This window comes from Panthera pardus, unplaced genomic scaffold (genome assembly GCF_024362965.1).
Source record: "Panthera pardus isolate Hobbes unplaced genomic scaffold, ASM2436296v1 HiC_scaffold_17, whole genome shotgun sequence".
Classification (NCBI taxonomy): domain Eukaryota; kingdom Metazoa; phylum Chordata; class Mammalia; order Carnivora; family Felidae; genus Panthera; species Panthera pardus.
The window spans coordinates 107,783,030-107,803,703 of NW_026526732.1; the positions used below are offsets into that span (position 1 = coordinate 107,783,030).

The 20,674-nt window shown below is 47.7% G+C and overlaps 4 non-coding genes across 4 annotated transcripts; 2 read left to right on the forward strand and 2 right to left on the reverse strand.

Annotated features, from left to right (window-relative positions):
- The first annotated feature begins 773 nt into the window (after window positions 1-773).
- On the forward strand, window positions 774-847 carry TRNAT-CGU (transfer RNA threonine (anticodon CGU)). The gene has a single exon. It is a non-coding gene; the product is annotated as a tRNA-Thr (tRNA).
- Window positions 848-4,437: 3,590 nt separating this feature from the next.
- TRNAA-UGC (transfer RNA alanine (anticodon UGC)) lies at window positions 4,438-4,509 on the reverse strand. The gene has a single exon. It is a non-coding gene; the product is annotated as a tRNA-Ala (tRNA).
- Window positions 4,510-9,377: 4,868 nt separating this feature from the next.
- TRNAA-UGC (transfer RNA alanine (anticodon UGC)) lies at window positions 9,378-9,449 on the forward strand. Its single transcript has one exon. It is a non-coding gene; the product is annotated as a tRNA-Ala (tRNA).
- Window positions 9,450-11,848: 2,399 nt separating this feature from the next.
- Window positions 11,849-11,920, reverse strand: TRNAA-AGC (transfer RNA alanine (anticodon AGC)). Its single transcript has one exon. It is a non-coding gene; the product is annotated as a tRNA-Ala (tRNA).
- Window positions 11,921-20,674: the final 8,754 nt, after the last annotated feature.

The window sequence follows — 20,674 nt, forward strand, 5'->3', positions numbered from 1 at the left end:
CTCATTAAAGGCAGAAAACCTGGGTGCAGTCCTTGACGGTTTAAGAATGAATGCTTGGTTGTGTGATGTTTATTTACACAGTCAGCTGATGCTTGTTTAGCCCCCACGAGCCGAGAGTCCACGAGGAAAGTACAGAAGGGCAGCCTCTAGAAACACCAAAGCGAAGAGGAATTTCCTCCGCCGCCGCCGCCAACTTCGCTTCCCCCTGTGCACCTGCCGCGGCCGGCGGCGCGCTGGTGGGCTCGGGCCCGCGAGGGCGGGGCTGCGGGGCGGCGACCCCGGAGCAGCCACCTTGCTCCGTCTGCTACTTGCTCGGGCACAGCCGCCCGGAACCTTTAGGCGCCCGGCTGGTTTCGGTTCGGTTCGGTTGTCCGAGCGCAGCGCGCGGTCCTCTGCGCGCCGGGATGGAAGCCGCACCCACCTGCTTCGCGGGAGGAGCCGGCCCCTCACCCGGCCTCTCACCGGAAGGTTCCCGAAGACCGCGATCGGTGTGACGTCACGCGGACGAGCCCCTTCCCGCGCACAACACTCAGCTCGGCTCTCGCCTTTCCCGCCGCGAGGCTGGTCCAGGCTTTTTCCCCGGCACGGGGAGGGTGCGCGCATGCGTGCTGTCGTGCAGGTGCCCGTCCAAGCTCCCGGGTGTCCCGCGCGAGCCCCCGCCCATGCGAGCGCGACCTCCTCCGCTAGGGCGAGCGCGGGAACCTGGCGGAAGTGGCTTTCCCCCTAATGCACCGCGATTTGATCACCAAAGTCCCTCCGCCCGCCGCGCAGCTGGCTCTGTGGCTTAGTTGGCTAAAGCGCCTGTCTCGTAAACAGGAGATCCTGGGTTCGACTCCCAGCGGGGCCTGCAAAGCTTTTTTTTGTTTGGCCATTTACTCCAATTTTTTAGTCTGAAATCATCTCTAATCTCAATCTCAAATCTACTGTTTGGAGCTCTAATCTGGTTTACAGTCCTGCGTGAGGGAGCGTTTCCAATAGTTCCTGATTTCTCAGGAAGGGATTAATGACTTGTTGCTGAATAGTGCGCTTGTTGGGGGAAGGAGGGTCCAACTCTGACATGTTGCGGATGTCAGTCCTCCTCCCCCCATGATGCCCTTTTTAGCAAAAATCTTTGATTATGTACTGAACTCGTTTGTCGTTCTCTTTCATCTTTAACCCGTGGGCTTTCTTTTTCTGACATGGCCATTTTCGAAGAGTACAGAGCAGTTATGTTGTAACATACTGCATAATTTGGGTTAGTCTGCGGCCTCTTCACAATTAATTTAGGCTCTGTATTCTGGGCAGGAATATAACTGATGTTGTGTCTTTTTCAGTGCATCACATCAGTGGACATATAATGTCAACTGTCCCATATTGTCCCGTTCTTGCTGATGTTAATGTTGGTCACTTGCTTATGATGATGTCTTCCAGATTTCTCCGTAACTACTTTTTTTTTTTTTTGCAATTAATAAGTATCTTTTGAGGACATGCTTTGAGACTATGTAAAGGTACTGTTCTCATTCAACTTTTACCTATTTAATTTATCACTCGATGATTCTTGCCTAAATCAATTATTAATGTAATGATTTCCAAATGGTGATTTTCTAAACCCATCATTCTTTCTATATTTATAATTTGACTTCTTAGTATAAGAAGAAGACGATTTCTTTCTTCTTCATGACTTATTTATTTGTACGGATTCACAGGTTGTTATTGTATCCAATAGGTTATAGCCCATTACTATCAGTATTTATTTTGATATTTCTTAACCTGAAGCACAATTCAGAGTTCAGTGTAGTAAACAGGAAGCACTCTAAATGTCTTAAGCAGGAAGGATTTAAAAACAGGAAACTGGATTAGTATAAAGTCAGCAGAAGTGATTGAGAGACAGACTTCAGACTGGACCTTCAAGTAAGAGTCCAAGAAATATCCACAAGACTGTGTTTGTGCTTTCCCCTGATTACAAGGATACACATATCTATAGAACTGCTTTACAAGGGAAGCTAGTGATAACATTGCTGAGCTCGTGGACATGCCACCATGTCTGCGAACCATGAGGTTAAGCTTAGGAGACCGCCTTGTCTAGAACCCTTCCCAAACTCAGGAGCTGTGACTGCACATCGGAACGTGGATGATGGCATTGGCTCTGTCACCGCTCTCTCTCCTGTTCTACAGAGGCTGGGCTTGTAACATTGCTACAGAGAAAGCATGTGTCCACAGTCTGGCTTGCCAGCAGAAAATGGCCAACATGAGCAGGATAATATCCTGTTTTGTAAACCTCAGAGAAGTGTGCCTAATAGTTGTTTTAATATCATTTGTATCAAGATCCCTAGGTGCAAGGGGTATGGGACATACCCTTTGTAGCTTTTCAAGCCCTCCAGTAAAGACTGTCAACCAGAAGAAAGTAGGAATGCATGCTGAATGCCAATACGTATCCAACAAATGTACACTCTCCTTTTATCCCTGGGGTGTGAAGACAGTAACAATAGCACTGCCTCCTGGGCGCATTTAGAATTGTGTCAGCTTTCTAGGGCTGCCGTCACAAAGCCCCACAGACACGATGGCTTAAATAACGGGGATTTTTTTTCTCACAGTTTTTGAGGAAAGTAGTCTGCAATCGGGTGTTGGTTGGGTCATTCTCCAAAGCCTTTCCCCTTGGCTTGTGGATGGCAACCACAAGTGTCTTTATATTAAATATGACCAGGCAAGTGAATCAGTATTTTTATTTATGTAGGGTTTTTTTTTTTTTTGGTGTCTTAAATAGGCTTTCCCTATAGAAAGTTCAAGAACATTAATTTTTACTTTATTTAAAGACCAGTCTCTGTTTCTTAGCCTTGCCATGTCAATTTTTTCGCTTCTGTATTAGAAAATGTTAAATAAATTACAATTGCTGAATCTTCACACATAAAAGATGAACTTAATCCTTGGTCAGGCAATGGGGGAAATGCAAACAGAAGTACAGACTTTGGCCAAACGAAGCAAGAGGCATCGTCATTATAGGATTTGGTGGGGAAGGGGGGCGAGTTTAAGTTTTAAATATAATAATATAATATAGTATAATATAATCAAAACAGTGTTTTATAGAATCAAAGCAAAGCAGGACTGTATATAAAGTGGCAGCATCAGGCAGGCCTGAGAATTGGACTCACATCCTGTTTTCTTAAAACTGCAGAGTTAGAGGGGCATCTGGGTGGCTCAGTCTGCTGAGCGACGACTCTTGAGTTCAGCTCAGGCCATGATCCCAGGGTTGTGGGATGAGGCCCCATGCTGAGTGTGGAGCCTGCTTAGGACTCTCTCTCTCCTTCTGCTTCTCTGCCCCCATTGGCATGTGCTTGCTTTCTCTCTAAAAAAGTAATAAAGAAAACTATACAGTTATAATAAATTTTAGAAGATGTTCCTGAAAATCCTTACTGAAACTCTGGAAAGTGGTTGGAAATAGAGTCTAAGTTTCTATGTCAAAGTCATAGCAACATTTTTGTCAAAGCCAAAGTCATTTAAGCCACATCAGTTAGATAATAAGGATACTCTATTGTTACTGACATGATTTCCAAGAACAAATTTTCTTAGCCTATGTTTTTAGAGGACACTGTTGGCCTATGTCCCTGATGATAATTGGTAAGAGCAGTTTTTTCTGGTTTACAAAAAGAACCAAGGAGAAGCTAATAAAACCTTTTGCTCTCTGCATGGATTTTTTTAAATGTTTATTTATTTTTGAGACAGAGAGAGACACAGCATGAGCAGGGAAGGGGCAGAGAGAGAGGGAGCCACAGAATGGGAAGCAGGCTCCAGGCTCTGAGCTGTCAGCACAGAGCCCGACGCAGGGCTTGAACTCACGAACTGTGAGATCATGATGTGAGCCAAAGTCGGACGCTTAACCGACTGAGCCACCCAGGCACCCCTCTCTGCATGGATTTCTAACCAAGTCTCTCTTTCCTCTTGTACCTGAAGACTGTTCTTGGCCTACAATTTCTCCTTGTTACATTCTCAGCTTCCAGCAACCAACTCATTAGAAATTAGTCATGTGTTTACCCCATTTATACCAGTGGTGGACTTCCTAGTCAGCGGCTGGCTTTAGATGTGATCTCCTCTAAAACAGAAAGAATGAGACGTAAAGCATTTCTTTGGTTATGAACGGTAGAGGCACTTATGACAAAGTTCAAAAAGTTGCTGACAAAGCAAAGTTGCAGAAGTGGAAATAACCAGTCCACCGTCTCAGCTTAATCCCTCCTTACTCTCGCCTCTGCTCCTTGTTCAAGGGGAACAGAACATCAGCCTGTGCCCTTGGCAGAGCAAGTCGAGTATTTTCTTCAGCAGCATATTTGGCTTTCCAGCCAGAGTGAAACCTGACTTAGTTGCTTCCAGTTTAAATTGCTCAAAAGTGTCAAAAGGGCTAAAAGCCACAGACGTCTGGTTCAAGATGTAGCATGTTAAAAAGGCGTGCCACAAGCAGCCAGAGACTGGAGATGCTGGGGATCGAACCCAGGACCTCATACATGCAAAGCATGCGCTCTACCACTGAGCTACATCCCCAGAACTGTAGAGTTTATGGGGCACAAAAATACCTTTCTTTATGAACATACATCAAGTTTTCTGTAATATGTATTTCGCTACACTTTGTTGTGCAAGAATTATATGAATTTTACAGGTCTTGAATGTCAGAAAGAAAATGTTTGTAAATCAATATCACTAAAGGCTTTAGATTCACCTTAATCTGCCCAGGCCCAGCTCAAAACAAGCAGGTGGAAATGTGGGTTTTATCCTAACAATGACCAAGAATATGTCATTCAGATCATGAGACTTTTGGAAAGGCTGGCATGAGAAAAACTAGACCCACAGATGGCTACAGCAACCCCCTGGGAAATGTGATGGACGGACAAAGTCCTGGGTACAGGACGGAGACAGAGTCATCTTGCAGGGTCCACTCAATCTCAGGTTCTAGGCTTGGAATTGTCCACAGTGTGTGTAAATCTCGGCCCAAGAAGGAAGAGCCCACTCTGTAGACTGGGTGAGTAAACCTGTATCCTGTGGAATAGAAAGTATAAGAAAGACGCTGAAGATTCAAACATAAATCCAGGTTTTAATACTTTAGAAAGGGTTTTAGGGTGAGGCAACGGCTCTCAAAGCATGGTCTTTGTATCCGCAGCATCAGCATCACCTGAGATCTTGCTAAAAGTGCAAATTCTTAGGCCCCATCTCGGTGAGTCCAGAACTTGAGGCATGGGGACCTAGCAACCCTTGTCCTGACAAGACCCGGAGGTGATGCTGATACACGCAAAAACTCAGGAACAGTTTTTGTACAGAGCTTTTGAACAGTCTGCTGTGCAGAATGCTACCTTACTACATCATTTTCCAACAACACTGCAGGACTAAGGTGCGTCCAACATTTAAAGATTAAACAATTTAACATAAGGCCTGAGTTTTTATAAATATTTGTGTGTAAGGGAAATCTAAGTTTTGAATTTATGTTTTTAATACACTGTGAAAATAGAGTGTGAATATTTACAAATGTTAATTTTTAAAGCTTAATGAATTGTGCACTGACGTACAAACCATATCAGACCCTTCTCTCGATGTTGGAAAGCCCTTGAACGTCAGATAATCTGTCCACTGGCCATTCGAAGAGAAGAGGAAGATAAAGACGAGCGAAGGCAGATTAAGAACGGCAAAAGGCCGAAAGAAAGCACGTCTACAGGTGTAGACGTCCCGTGCGTGGACAGACCAGGGATGAACCGAGGACCTCAGGCCTACATCGAAGGTCACGTGGGAGGGAGCGAGGGCAGGAGGGCAGACCGCCCTGTCCAGGACTGGACTCAAGCATCCAATCGCGGTGCCGGCCGGCACCCAGGGCAATTATGACCAAAATGATAAAAACTCCTGTTCCGGGGCAACAGTTGCACCCCATGATCCCACCACCGACGGGATTCAGGGGCGTAGAGGTTAGCACCTCCCCCGCCGGTCAGCGCAGTCCGCGGGCTGAACCTCCAAAACCCCGAGGCCGAATCGCTAAGAATCTGGCCACGTTGACCATCCGGGGACCACGCAGGAGTCGTGGCACACGAGTCTCGCTCCCTCCTCACTAGACCGGCCGCCGGCCCCCTCGCTATGGCCCCTGGCCCTGCCCCAGGCTGGGGGAGAGCGGCCCGCGGGGCTCTGCCCGCCACCTGCGCACCTGCGCCCGGCCGCTCGCGCGCGCCGCCCTCCCGTACCCGGCAGCAGGTGTCTCAGGCTCCTTCTCCCGCACCGAACCTTCATTCTGGCTAAAATCCCACCGGCGCAAACCTGCAAATGAGTCAAGGGGCGGGGCGGGGGCTTTCCCGGGGTCCCGGAGGAGGGGGCTGGTGGTGGTGGTGTGCACGGGGTGGTGGTGTGCACGGAGTGTGCATGGGGTGGTGGTGTGCACGTGACGGTGGTAGTGTGCACGGGGTGGTGGTGTATGGGTGGTGTGCACGGAGTGTGCATGGGGTGGTGGTATGCACGAGGTGGTGGTGTGCACGGGGTGGTGGTGTGAACGCGGTGGTGGTGTGCACGCGACGGTGGTAGTGTGCACGGGTGGTGGTGCGCACGCGACGGTGGTAGTGTGCACGGACGGGGTGGTGGTGTGCACAGAGTGTGCATGGGGTGGTGGTGTGCACGGGGTGGTGGTGTATGGGGTGGTGTGCACGCGACAGTGGTAGTGTGCATGAGGTGGTGATGTGCACGCGGTGGTGTGCACGGGGTGGTGGTGTGCACGAGGTGGTGGTGTGCACGCGGTGGTGGTGTGCACACGACGGTAGTAGTGTGCACGGGGTGGTGGTGTGCACGGAGTGTGCATGGGGTGGTAGTGTGCACGGGTGGTGGTGCGCACGCGACGGTGGTAGTGTGCACGGACGGGGTGGTGGTGTGCACAGTGTGCATGGGGTGGTGGTGTGCACGGGGTGGTGGTGTATGGGGTGGTGTGCACGCGACAGTGGTAGTGTGCACGAGGTGGTGATGTGCACGCGGTGGTGTGCACGGGGTGGTGGTGTGCACGAGGTGGTGGTGTGCACGCGGTGGTGGTGTGCACACGACGGTAGTAGTGTGCACGGGGTGGTGGTGTGCACGGAGTGTGCATGGGGTGGTAGTGTGCACGGGTGGTGGTGTGCACGGAGTGTGCATGGGGTGGTGGTGTGCACGGGTGGTGGTGTGCACGGAGTGTGCATGGGGTGGTGGTGTCCACGGGTGGTGGTGTGCATGGAGCGTGCATGGGGTGGTGGTGTGCACGGGTGGTGGTGTGCACGGAGTGTGCATGGGGTGGTGGTGTCCACGGGTGGTGGTGTGCATGGAGCGTGCATGGGGTGGTGGTGTGCACGGGTGGTGGTGTGCACGGGGTGGTGGTGTGCACGGGGTGGTGGTGTGCACGCGACGGTGGTGTGCACGGGTGGTGGTGTGCACGCGGTGGTGGTGTATGGGGTGGTGTGCACGGAGTGTGCATGGGGTGGTGGTGTCCACGGGTGGTGGTGTGCATGGAGCGTGCATGGGGTGGTGGTGTGCACGGGTGGTGGTGTGCACGGAGTGTGCATGGGGCGGTGGTGTCCACGGGTGGTGGTGTGCATGGAGCGTGCATGGGGTGGTGGTGTGCACGGGTGGTGGTGTGCACGGAGTGTGCATGGGGTGGTGGTGTGCACGGGGCGGTGGTGTGCACGGGGTGGTGGTGTGCACGCGACGGTGGTGTGCACGGGTGGTGGTGTGCACGCGGTGGTGGTGTATGGGGTGGTGTGCACGGAGTGTGCATGGGGTGGTGGTGTGCACGGGTCGTGGTGTGCACGGAGTGTGCATGGGGTGGTGCTGTGCACGCGACGGTGGTGTGCACGCGGTGGTGCTGTGCACAGGTTGGTCTGCACAGGAACCACTCCCCAGGCGGGGTCTGCAGGTGGGTGGCGGGCAGGTGAGGTCCGGGACCAAGAGAAGCTTGGGGACAGCTGGGGGCTGGCGCGAACTGCAGTCGGCAGAGCGAAGGGACACCACGCGCTTCCGCAAGGAGGTCGGGTCCTTTGCGCACGTCGGTCGGGAAGTGGTTGGCACGGCTCTCCTGGAGGCTTGCGGTGACACGTCGAGGCTCGCCGAGGGCCTCGCGTCCTGCGGGGGTAGGACCGTTGGCTTCATTGCTTGTTTTTAGACACTTCTGTTTATGTTTGTGTCTCCCTTCCCGGTTCCAATTTACCTTTCCTTCTCTGGCTGTACGTCCACTGTCCTTCCCTCCCCAACTCGGCCGTGCCCGGGTGCGTTTTCGGGACGCGCAGGGCACCATCGCCGCTGTGGGCATTTTCTGGGAGAGTTCCAGGGCTTCGGGGTCACCGGGAGCAGCCGGACTGGTCACAGAGCCCGGCTCGCTCCAAACACCGAGGAGCCGCCCGCACGCGGCAGTAAAGCCGGTAAAGGCCAAGGAATCTGCCAGAAGGAAAGGCCTGAGGGAAGGCGAGGAAGTGTGAGGCAGACCGGGGCACGGGCTGAAAAGGTGACCTGGCTACGAACGCTGGGAGCGACCCCGGGGAGTCCCGGCCGAGCCCCGCGTAAGGCAGAGGCCGGGTGGTGGGCCGCGCGGCGAGAACCTGAAGGCCGAAATCGCAGCCCTGGGAGCGGGCGGCAAGGGCCGTGCTGCGCTGGCTGACGAGCAGGACGGATGCAGGTGTCTGGGCGGGGAACCCCCCGGGGGTCGGCCCCCGCGCGCCCAGAGCACCCCCACCCAGCGGCCGCCCGGGTCTCGTTTCTCCCGCGCATCTTTGCAGAGGACGCGCTAGGTGAAACCCACGAGTGCGTTTCAGAGCCGCACCTGCCCAGACCCTGGGCGGACCGCTGCGGGGGCTCACCGGGGGCGTCCACGCGCCACCTGCGCGCAGAACTTCGGCCGAAATCGAGAAGCGTCGCCGCCCACCGCTGCGAGCGCAAACGGGCCTTTGTTCAGGGGGCCGGTGTCTCCTCAAGGGTGCGCGGAACGCTTGCCCGTCCGGTGTGGGCCGGAGCGCCCGCCCCGCTGCCCTGAACGAGCTATGCGCGTACTTCGCAATCCGCCTCTCCCCCGCGCACTTCACCGCACGGTTCTCTGCGCTGCGACAGGAACCCCGGACAGAGGTCACCTCTCCGGCATCCCTCGCCACCCTTTGCTGAGGGGCTGCTGCGTGCCAGGCTCGGTGCTGTCGGCTGGAGGTAGGGTGACGGGGAAGGACACTCAGGGCTCTGCCCTTCTGACATCACCCTAGGGGGAAGCAGGCAAACGTAACCAAATAACATAGGTCTGCAAATATAAAACGCGCATTAAAGGGGAGCGCGGGGCAGTCTGATGTGTTAGGTAATAAGCGCCTGTTAGATCCACCCGATGGTGATTCTGTGGAGGAGGGAGGACCTGGGTCAGCAACGAAGGAGGAGGGAGCGGGCTTCGCGGCGGGGATGTAGCTCAGTGGTAGAGCGCATGCTTTGCATGTATGAGGCCCCGGGTTCGATCCCCGGCATCTCCACTTTAGCGACGCTCCAATTCGCTTCTTATTTAGCCCTTGGCAGGCCCCTCTTCAAATACTGAAGTGACTGAGAGAAAGGAGTTTTCTTCCATCCGGAATTCTTACTGCACTAAGAATTAAATTGGCTCGACACAGGTTACCAGGGGGAAAAGAGGCTTAATAGTGAGACTGAGAAGCACTTTAGACAGAGAGAAGATGAATTCGCGAGGAAATGACAGGACGGAGCAAACAGACGTTTTGGGGACTTTGATTAGTAAGGGATTTTAAGCGGAATTTGGGCTGAGGTAGATTTACTGAAAAAGTAACGAGCTTATACAGCTGTCTCAATTTTAAAACCCGCGTCTCTGGTGATAAGGATGTCTTTTACTTCTTAGTACAGGAAACTCCCTTTCGTATGGAAAGTTTATTTCCTGCTTCCAGGGCACAGAGGAGGGCGTGATGTCCTTGAACCTGCTGTTTCCCAAGTAGCTGCAATTAAAAGTAATTAATATGCCGTTGGGGCGCCTAGGTGTCCGTTGGGGACTCTGGATTTCAGCGCAGGTCATGATCTCTGAGTTAGGGGAGCCTCCCCTGGGGCTCTGCGCTGATGGGGTGGAGCCTGCTTGGGATTCTCTTTCTCCCTCTCTCTATGCCCCTCCCCCACATGCATGCGCGTGCGCGCGCTCTCTCAAAATAAATAAATAAAACCTTTAAAAAATAATTGCTATGCCACTGAGGTCCATTTGGGGACATCCATTTTGGAGATAAAGCCCCATATCGGGCTCTGCGCAGGCATCGCAGAGCCTGCTTGGGATTCTCTCCCTCCCTCTCTCTCTCTGCCCTTTCCCCACTTGTGCTGTCTGTCTCCCTCAAAATAAATACATAAAACTTAAAAAACCCATATTCTGGCATTCCCAATACTTACTGTAATGTGTTACTGGCTCCATCTGCTTGGAGAAAGCAGTAATCTTTTAACGCAAGTATTTCATTGGTGGGGCTGGGTGTGTTCTGTTTTACAGCATAAGGAGGCACGTGATGTGTAACCGTCTCACTTCTAGCCTCATGGAATCGATCGTTGGTTTCAGGTGATGTCCACCTGTTCTATCCGTTCTAGGTTTCCCCGTCCAATTTCTCCTCATGGTTGTAGCCACCATCGATGATCGCAACCTGGATGCATTACAGCAATATCAGTAGTAAAATGTTGACTGTGGTTTTAATTCTTCCTCCTGCATTTATTAGCTGTGATTCTTTGATGGAGAAAATCTTTCCCTTACTAACTATATGTATCTCCTAAAAACATTCCATATTATCCATAAATACTTGATTCTCTCCCTTCATTTGTCAGCGTTCAAGAGAATGAGCTGTTATCCAAAAACCTCCAAAGAACTAGTGTGTGTGTGTGTGTGTGTGTGTGTGTGTGTGTGTGTGTTGATTTTACAACCAGTTTCTCTAAATTCTCTATTTGTAGAGAAAGGTGATTTCCAGATGTATAATACTACCAAGATCTAGAAAGGTAACTTTGTCTCTATTCAATGCCGAATCCTCTATTCTTCCCGTATCTGAAGGCCTTGATTTATACCTTCATCACAGCGTTAAATAGTAGTGAAGTTAACGGACATCCGTGCCTAATCATAAACAACTTTAAATCTGTTTGACCACAAAATACCTTAAAGAGACTAAAATAGTGATACAGATCGTAAAAATCTCTGAACAACACATATTACCCAGAATTATTTTCCAGGATGAAAAATAATCCCTAGAAATGAATCAGTTTAACAGTGATGGCAGTCCCCCCCCCCCCCCCCCGTCTTATACTATGTATTCAACTATTATTTCACACTAGCTGTGGCCTGGGCAAATCAGTTGTCATGTTGGAATTGGTTAAGCGATGCAGGTGTTACTTGTGGGATGCTTGTCTGGGGGCAGTGGAAGTGGTCCTTTAGTCAAATTTATGTCTACAATGAGCCGGACAGGTCATTTACTTTGATTGAAGTTTTCTGGAACAAGAGCTGTTTACATCTGCTGCACAGGGTCCAGGGCGCGTGTGGGACAGGAATCGGGGGTCCAGGGCGCGTGTGGGACAGAAAGTGGGACAGGAATCGGGGGTCCAGGGCGCGTGTGGGACAGAAAGTGGGACAGGAATCGGGGGTCCAGGGTGCGTGTGGCACAGAAAGTAGGACAGGAATCGGGGGTCCAGGGCGCGTGTGGGACAGGAATCGGGGGTCCAGGGCGCGTGTGGGACAGAAAGTGGGGGTTCAGAGCAAGTGTGGGACAGAAATCAGGGGTCCAGGGCACGTGTGGGGCAGGAATCGGGGTCCTGACCGCGGGGCGCGCGGGTGGAAAACGGAAGAGGGTACCGGGTCTAGCGGGGGAAACGCCAGGCAGGTGTTCTGACCGCGAGCACGACCCCTCAAAACTGCTGGAGGTGCCGGGGATTGAACCCGGGACCTCGTACATGCTAAGCACGCGCTCTACCACTGAGCTACACCCCCGACTGTGAGCGCGCCCCTTTGGATTCCTGTCGTGATTTATAATCATTACTTCCTGGTCTCCTAAAGATTTGGTAACCTGCAGGGAGCGCGCGGTGCGAGCTGCCTCGTTTGCGAAACAGGCTGAGAAGCGGTTTCAAAACACAAAACAAACAAAAAAACCCCTCAAAAGCACAAAGTGAGATTCCAAACGAAGAAGGAAGCTGAAAAGAGACGGTCAGTCTTCTCTCGCTCTTCCCCGCTTCATTTCCCGTGCTCTGCACTCCTTCCCCCACTCCCGCCCCCAGAGGCCGCAGCAGGTGCGGCGCAGCGGGGGGCGGGTGTGCAGGGGGGGGACAGCCAGAGGAGGGGGAGGGAGGCGCGCGCGCAGCGGGGGCGTGTGGCGGGGGGAGCCCAGGGGGCGCGCAGCGCCTCCCGCCTCCGGGGGTCCGAGACCCTCAAATCCTCCCCATCTCCGGGAGGCAGAAGCCTCCGCTGAAGGCTGGGCGGTGGTGGAAGGGACCGTCCCCGCGGGGTCACCCTGTCCTGGATGGACCCCGAGGACAAGCCGGGAACCTGGGTGGCAGGTACCCCTGCCCTGGGGCCAGCGGAGGGCGGCAGGGGTGCTGCTGGGGGGGAAGGGTTGAGCTGGCCCAACAGCCCTGACTTCCTCCTCTCCACTACCCCCCCCCCCTCCACGGTCAGACCCCCTCAGCTGTGAAGAATTCGGGGTTCCTCGGATGGTTTGGGGGACCGCTCCTCACGCTGTAGAGTTGGCCGGGTCCGGCCCCACCCCCAGTCGCTGATTTCCCTGGAGTCTTTCTCTGCCTCTGAAACAATTTCAAACTTATTAAAAAAGTAGAAAAAAATAAAAATAGTACAAAATTGCCCCTATTCCCTTGACCCGGATTTGGCTATTGCTAATATTTTACTCCATTTGCTTTGTGGTTTGACTTCTCTTTCTCTCATTAGGGAGTATCACATGTTCAGTTACCCTTAAACCCTTGACCTCATGACCTCAGGACTGTGGTGAAGGGGAGAAGTTAACCCTAACAGACAGCTGTATTTAATCTACGGTTTGCATTTGACCCAACTGACCCGATCGCCCCTCCTACAGCATCTAGTCTGGGGATGGTGTTGCATTTAGTTGGCCTTTTTAGTTTTCTTTAATCTGGAACATTTTCACAGATTTGGAGGGGGGGGGGGCTTTTATGACATTAACATGCCATTTGAAGCATGTCCTTTTTTTATTGTTTGTTTGTTTGTTTCTTTTTTTAATAGAATGTCTTTCGCTTTGGGTCTGTTTTCTTATGATCACATTCAGGGCATGCATTTCCCACCAGAGTACTACATAGCTGATGTGGGGATACTTATCATGGATAATGTGGGGGTAATTACCTGGAGACTGTGCCTTCCATGGATCACCTGGTTTGTGGGGCAGCAACCTAAGACCCCAAACATCCCGCTCTTCATCAAAATGTTGAGAGATGATGCCAAAGTGTCGGTCCAGAATACAGCAAAAGTAGTTAAGAAATGGAACAAAGTCAGCCGTGACAGACGAACCTCACCACAGGTCATTTGCACCTCCTCCCGTCAGGGGGTGGAGTCTAATTTATTCCTCTGAACCTTGAATCTGAGCTGCTCTGACCAGTGGAGTACAATGAGGTAATGTTGTGGCACTCTCAAGCCTGGTCTCAAGAAACCTTGTAGTGTCAGCCTTCACTTTCCTGGAGCACTGCTATCATTGTGTAAGAAAGCTGGGCCACCATCTAGAAAGAGCACAGTAAGGAAACCTGATAAACCAGAAACAGTCCCTGCCTACTGTCGGATATGGTTGGGGCTGTCCTGGAGCCGTCAGTCTCCAGCTGACTTGTGAATTGGCTGCAGAGAGACTAGTCCAGCTGACCCCACAAACAGAAGAGATGATACAGCCCATGTGAGCTCTGCCCATATTACCAACCCCTAGAATTCTGAGAAAATGAGTGGGTGTTGCTTTAAGCCCCTGAGTTTTGGGGTAGTTTATTACACGGCCACAGAAAATGGATAAAAGAACATAGTAGAGATATAGGATCAAATAAGAAATTCTGAGTATATATAATTATAGCCCAGGAATAGAAGAAGAGAAAAACGTAGGTGAGGTCATATTCGAAGACATAAGAGATTAGAATTTCCCAGAACTGGAGAGAAACTTTTTATACGTAGATTCAGAAAGCTCAGTGTATCGCAAGCAAGGAAAAGTAAATAACCATAACTTCACACCTCACACTGAAATTGTGTTACCAAAGAGAAGGTCTGAAATCAGCCAGAGAAAATGGACGGATCTACTGCAAAGGAGGAACAGTTACAATGTTAACAAGAACCTTAATTTCCATAACAAACCAGGGAAAAAGGAAATCTATTTTAGAAGGATTGAAATAAAATAATTGTCAATCTAGACTTGTGTGCTCATCAAACTAACCTTCAAGAATGGGCGCTTTTTAAAAAAAAGTTTTTAAAGTTTATTTATTATTTGGAGAGAGGCAGAGACACCATGAGTGTGGAAGGGGCAGAGGGGGGCGGGGAGAGAATCCCAAGCAGGCTCTGTGCTGCCAGCATAGAACCTGACACGGGGCTTGAACTCACCAAACCATGAGATCATGACAGGAGCTGAAACCCCGAAACCGAGTTGGATGCTTAACTGCCACCCAGACGCCCCAAGAATGGAAGCTTTTTAACACCATTTACAAATAAAAACAGGGAGTTTAAAACCAAACTGTCACAGCTGACTTTGTTCCGTGTCCTTAACTATTTTTGCTGTATTCTGGACCAACATTTTGGAGTCATCTCTCAATGTAGTAATTCTTTCTTAGGCTGTAGCTAACATGCTGTTTAGCCTGACCTATCAGGAATTTTTAGCTTCAACTATTGTATCTTATTTCTTGAGTTCTAAATTTTTATATCATTCTACTCATTCTTCTGGCATACTGTCTCCTTAATTTGTTGATGTATATCCCACATCGCTGTTCTTTATCTTGTATCTTAAAATCTCAACATCTGCTGCCGTTTAGGTCTATGTCACCTTTTGTATGTGTGGATCCATAAGCATAGTGGTTTATCTTCTTGCGTCTGTGGTCATCCTTACTGTTGGGAGGGTTGTGTGATCTTACTATGAATGAGTCCTGCAGGCCTAACTTGGGGAAATTTTCTCTCACAGAGACATGTTATCAAAACATTGGAACTTACGTGAAGTTAGAGAGAACGATATAATGAATGTCCATATGCATCTCAACCTGGTTCAACAATGATTAACATACACCATTCTTATTTTATCATCCTTTGTTTTCTGAAGCATTTTAAGCTACTTTCAAGCATCATGCATTTGATCTTTAAATATTTCTGTATATAGTCATTTAAAAAACAATAGAGAATAGAGAATAGGTAATAGATAATAGATAGTCATTTAAAAAACAAAATTCCAACAAAATTCACATCTAAACAATTTAACAAGATTCTTCATACTATCTAATACCCAGTCCATGGTGAATTTTCTCGGTTTTGTGAACATGCCTTTTTTGTTGTTGTTGATTTGTTTCATTCGTAATCTGAAGAAGGTCCACACATTGCTTTTGGTTGAGAAAATCTCTTAAAATTCTCAAGATTAATGGGGTCTCTTTTATTTTTTTTTTATGCTGTTCACTTGTTTATGCAAGTGGGTAATCTGTCCCATGGAATTTCTTATGTTCTAAGTGTGGTTGATTTCACCGTTGCGGTACCACCTAATGTGTTTTTCTTATTCTCCATATCTCTTGTAAACTGGTAGTTAGACAGTGAAGTTTTGGTAGACTCATATTCGGTTGTTTTAGGCTAGAATACATTATGGGTTTTACGGTGGATTTCCTATAGTATCACATCAGGAGGCATATAACCTAGGTTTTCCCACTTCTAATTACGCTAAGGCTGTTTGGTGGGTTCAGATCCACACCTTTGTTTTCCACCTAATGGCTTATTCAACCACTGATTATTACTACCTAGATTCATTATGCATTAAGGGTTATAAAATGGTGATTTTTAAAAAGCATTTCTTTTGCATTTTTTATCTGTAAATATTCTACAAAGAGTCACCTTTCTTAATCACTTATTGGTTATCTTTACAAAGGCAAGGTAAATGGTAGGTTAATTATTAAAACAACCTCAAAATGATATACTTCAGAGAAAAAGAAAAATACTAGAATGATAGTCTGAAATGCAACAATAAATAGAGAACAAACAAAATGTGAGCATGTAGGAAAATTTGAACAATAATTATCTGAATAAAATAATAGTAGTATCTAATTTGTAACCATAAAAAATGGCGAGCAGGGGCATAACCAGAGACAGAGGAGGAGGGCACTCCAAATATCCGCGTCTCCACTAAAGCGACGATTAGGTGGCAAAAAACCAGAAACAACTTTTGCAGCACTCTGGAATCTAATAAAAATAGCAACCAGAGAATGCTGCCTGGAGACAGAAGCTGCTTATGTTAGGCTACAAAACAAGTTTCAGCCAATTTAAAGTGATTCCAATCATACAAAGTGTATTTTCCAACCACTATCGAATGAAACCAGAAATCAAATAACAAAGCAAAAACTGGAAAATACACCAATATGTGGAGTTAAAAACATACTTCTAAACAGCTACTGGGTCAAAGAGGTGGTCATCAGGGAGATGGACAAAATACTTGGCTGGAAGAAAATAAAGACAAAACGCCAAGTTTTATGGTTTTATGGGACACATTTATAGCTGTAAATGCCTGCATTAGGAGAGAAGAAAGATCTCAGTAAGTAACATAACTTTCTACCCTAAGGAGCCAGAGAAAGAAAAGCAACTTAACTCAGTGGAAATGGAGGGAAGGAAATGATAAAGATTCGAGCAGAGATAAATGAAATGGAGAGCACAAAAACGATAGAATCAATGAAACCAAAAATTGCTTTTTGAAAAGATAACAGAATTGGCAAATCTTTAGCTAGTGAATAAAAAAGAAAGAGAGAAGACTCAAATGACTCAAGCCGAAAGTAAGGTGAGGATATTAATGCTGATCTTACAGAAATAAAAGGATTATAAGAGGGTACTATGAGCAATTATGCACCAACACATCAGAAAACCTAAATAAAATGGACAATTCTGAGAAACACACAGTCCCCCAAGACTGGATTGTGAAGAAATAGAAAATCTGAGTCGATCCAGAAGTTAGAACTCTGGACAATGCTAGTGAGAATGTAAAATGGTGTGGCAGCTGTGGAAAATGGTGATTCCTCAGTAAGTTAATAAACAAGAAGTGACCGTAGGACCTAGCAATCCCATTCCTGGGTGATACCCAAAAGGTTGAAAACAAGTGTTCAAACAAAAACTTGTCCACAAATCTACATGGCAGCACTATTCACAATAGCAAAAAAAGTGAAAATAACTCAAGTGTCCATAGACTGATAAATGAGTGAACGAAGGTGGTAAATCCATAGGATGGAGTATTATTCAGTCATCAAAAAGGAAGACTACAATATGGACAGACCTTGAAAACATTATGCTGAGTGAAAGTAGCCAGACACAAAAGGCCACATTCTGTGTGATTCCATTTATAGGAGATATCCAGAATAAGTGAATCCATAGAAAAAACAAAAGGCAGATTAGTGATTTCCAGATGCTGGGGGTGAGTGCAGGCTTGAGGAATGACTACTTAATGGGTACAAGGTTTCCTTTGGGGTGATTGGGGTGATGAAAATGTTCGGATAGTGGTAATGGCTGCACAACGTTGTGAAGCGACTAAATGCCATTGGATTGCACGCTTTAATTAAAACAGTGAATTTTATGTTAGGTGAGCTTTACCACAATTTTTTAAAAAGTGGAAGAAGAGGGACTAAAGTGTTTTGAAAGACTTTATGTTTTTTAAAAAGATCAAGAGGGGTGCCTTGACTTCAGTTCAGGTCATGATCTCACAGTTCATGGGTTCAGGCCCCGCATCGGGCTCTGTGCTCATAGTACGGAGCCTGCTTGGGGGTCTGTCTTCTCTCTCTGTCCCTTCCCTGCTTGCCCTCTATCTCCCTCTCAAATAATTTTGTTTTAAAAAAGATCAAGATCTTTTTCTTTATATTTTGTTAAGATAATTTTATATGTTACTTCAAATATTCACTAAAACAATGGAAATGGAATGATTACATTCCAAACAAATGGAGAAAAAAAGTTGTAAAAAATTAATAAGCCGGGGCGCCTGGGTGGCTTGGTCGGTTGGGCGTCCGACTTCGGCTCAGGTCATGATCTCACGGTCCGTGAGTTCGAGCCCTGCGTCGGGCTCTGTGCTGACAGCTCAGAGCCTGGAGCCTGCTTGGGATTCTGTGTCTCCCTCTCTCTCTGACCCTCCCCCATTCATGCTCTGTCTCTCTCTGTCTCAAAAATAAATAAACGTTAAAAAAAATTAATAAGCCACCAAATAAATAAAAGAAAGGGAAAAAAACTCATACAATATCTGTTTAAGCAAAATAATGACAGGAGAAAAAGGTTTTAAAAGTGCAAATAAATCAGAAGTCATTTTAAGCAGAAATTACCTCCAACTGCTAGTTAAGTGACAGTTAAATTGTATATAACAAGACTTAACTTATACTATTTATGGGAGTTTTGACTAAAGCTGACCAACTTCTTTCACTCAGTAATATGCATTTAAAGTTGCTCCTTGTGTTTTCACGGCTTAATGGCTCATTTGGGGGGACATTGAATAGTATTCCATTGTCTGGATGAACCAGTTCACTTATCCATTCGCCTACTGCGGGATGGTTGCTTCCAAGTTTGGCAATTACAAAGAAAGCTGCTGAAACATCCACGTGAAAGATTTTGTGGGAGCTCAAGTTTGTCACTCATATGGGTAAATACCAAGGAGTGCAACTGCTTCCTCATAGGATAAACCTGTGTTGAGTGTTATAGGAAATTAACAAGCTGTCTCCCAGAGCGGCTGCACCATTTTGTATCCCCACCAGCAACGAATCAGAGTTCCTGTCGCTCCACATGCACCCCAGCATCTGGCGTCGTCAATGTTCTGGACTTTGGCCATTCTAATAGCTCTGTAGTGGCACCTCATTGTTTAAATGTGCAATTCCCTAATGACATATGATGTTGAGTGTCTCTTTTTTTAAGTTTATTTATTTATCTTGAAACAAAGAGAGTGCGAGCATGCACAGGGGCGGGGCAGAGAGGGAGAAAGAGAATCCCTAGCAGGCTCTGGACAAACCCTGAGATCATGACCCGACTGAGATCAAGAGTTGGTCATTCAACCTACTGAGCCACCAAGGTGCCCTGATGCTGAGCATCTTTTAATGCTTTCCTTGCCATCTGTACATCTTTGGTCAAGTGTCCAGATCTTTTCCCTATTTTTGTAAACAGGTTGTTTGTTTTCTTGTTTGTGAGTTTTAAGAGTTCTTTGTATAGTTTGTGTACCAGTCCTTTATCAGATACGTGTTTTTCAAATATTTTTTTTGTGGCTTCTCTGTGGCTTGTCTTCTCATTTTCCTGATACTGCCTTTAGCAGAGCATATGTTTTTAAATTTTAATAAAGTACCACTTATTGGTTATTTCGTCCAACAATCATGCTTTTGGCGTTGTATCCAAGAACCCATTGCCAGAGTTGACACCACCTAGATTTTCTCCTGTGTTATCTGCTAGAAGTTTTATCGTGATAAAGTAGCTTCCTTGTGGACCGACTTGTTAGGAGAACAAAGAGCTCCTTCTTGCAAAGGAAGCTCTTCTACCTTGCATTTTGGTGCTTGGCGGTGCTTTTATTAAAAATCCAGATTTTGGGGGCGCCTGGGTGGCTCAGTCGGTTAAGCGTCCGACTTCAGCTCAGGTCACGATCTCACGGTCTGTGAGTTCGAGCCCCGCGTCAGGCTCTGGGCTGATGGCTCAGAGCCTGGAGCCTGTTTCAGATTCTGTGTCTCCCTCTCTCTCTGCCCCTCCCCCATTCATGCTCTGTCTCTCTCTGTCTCAAAAATAAATAAACGTTAAAAAATTTTTTTTTAAATCCAGATTTTTAAATTCATTCATTCATTCATTCACTCATGCATTCATTCAAGAATAGCTATTGTGTACTACATTTCAGAATGGCTACTTTTCCCCTCTCCTAGCCACAGGCAAGAGGGTATTTTTTCTTGGTCTTCAAAGTGAGAGCCTGGTGGGGCTCCTGGAGGTAAAACTCAGGAAAGCAGAGGGCTCTCCCAGGACAGAGCCTCCTTGCAGTGTTCAACCCTCAAGCTACTCTACACTGAGCCTCCAGCAATTCATTAATTATGGTTTAATTTTCCTGCCCTGGTATTGATTTCTGCTGCCACCTCCTGGCTTCTGCTCTGGAAAATTGTGATCATTTATCTGTCTCTCCAGTTTGGGGGCAGCAGTTAGTTCTGTGACCTCAGTTCTCTGATGGGTCTAAGAAGGGTTGTTTCAGCTCTTTCCTTGTTGTGAGGATGGGAGTGACGCCTTCCAAGCTCTCTACATGTTGATCGGAAACCAAAAGTCCTATCTCCATCTATATTTACATAATTAATGCATGTTTGAGACTAAAGTAAAAAGTAAAACCTTACAAAAATGATATGGAAAGTGCTGGAGCCCCGTAGCTGCAGCCCTGGATATAACGACTTTTGACAGTCCGTATATATTCTTGCAGGCATTTTTTATGTCAATGCCCATCATGGTTTTTCCAAAGTTGCAAAGGGCCTGTGGCTTTTTTTTTTTTTTTTTAGTTTTCTACCATATTTAAAATAAAATACAAAAAGAATATTCTAAAAG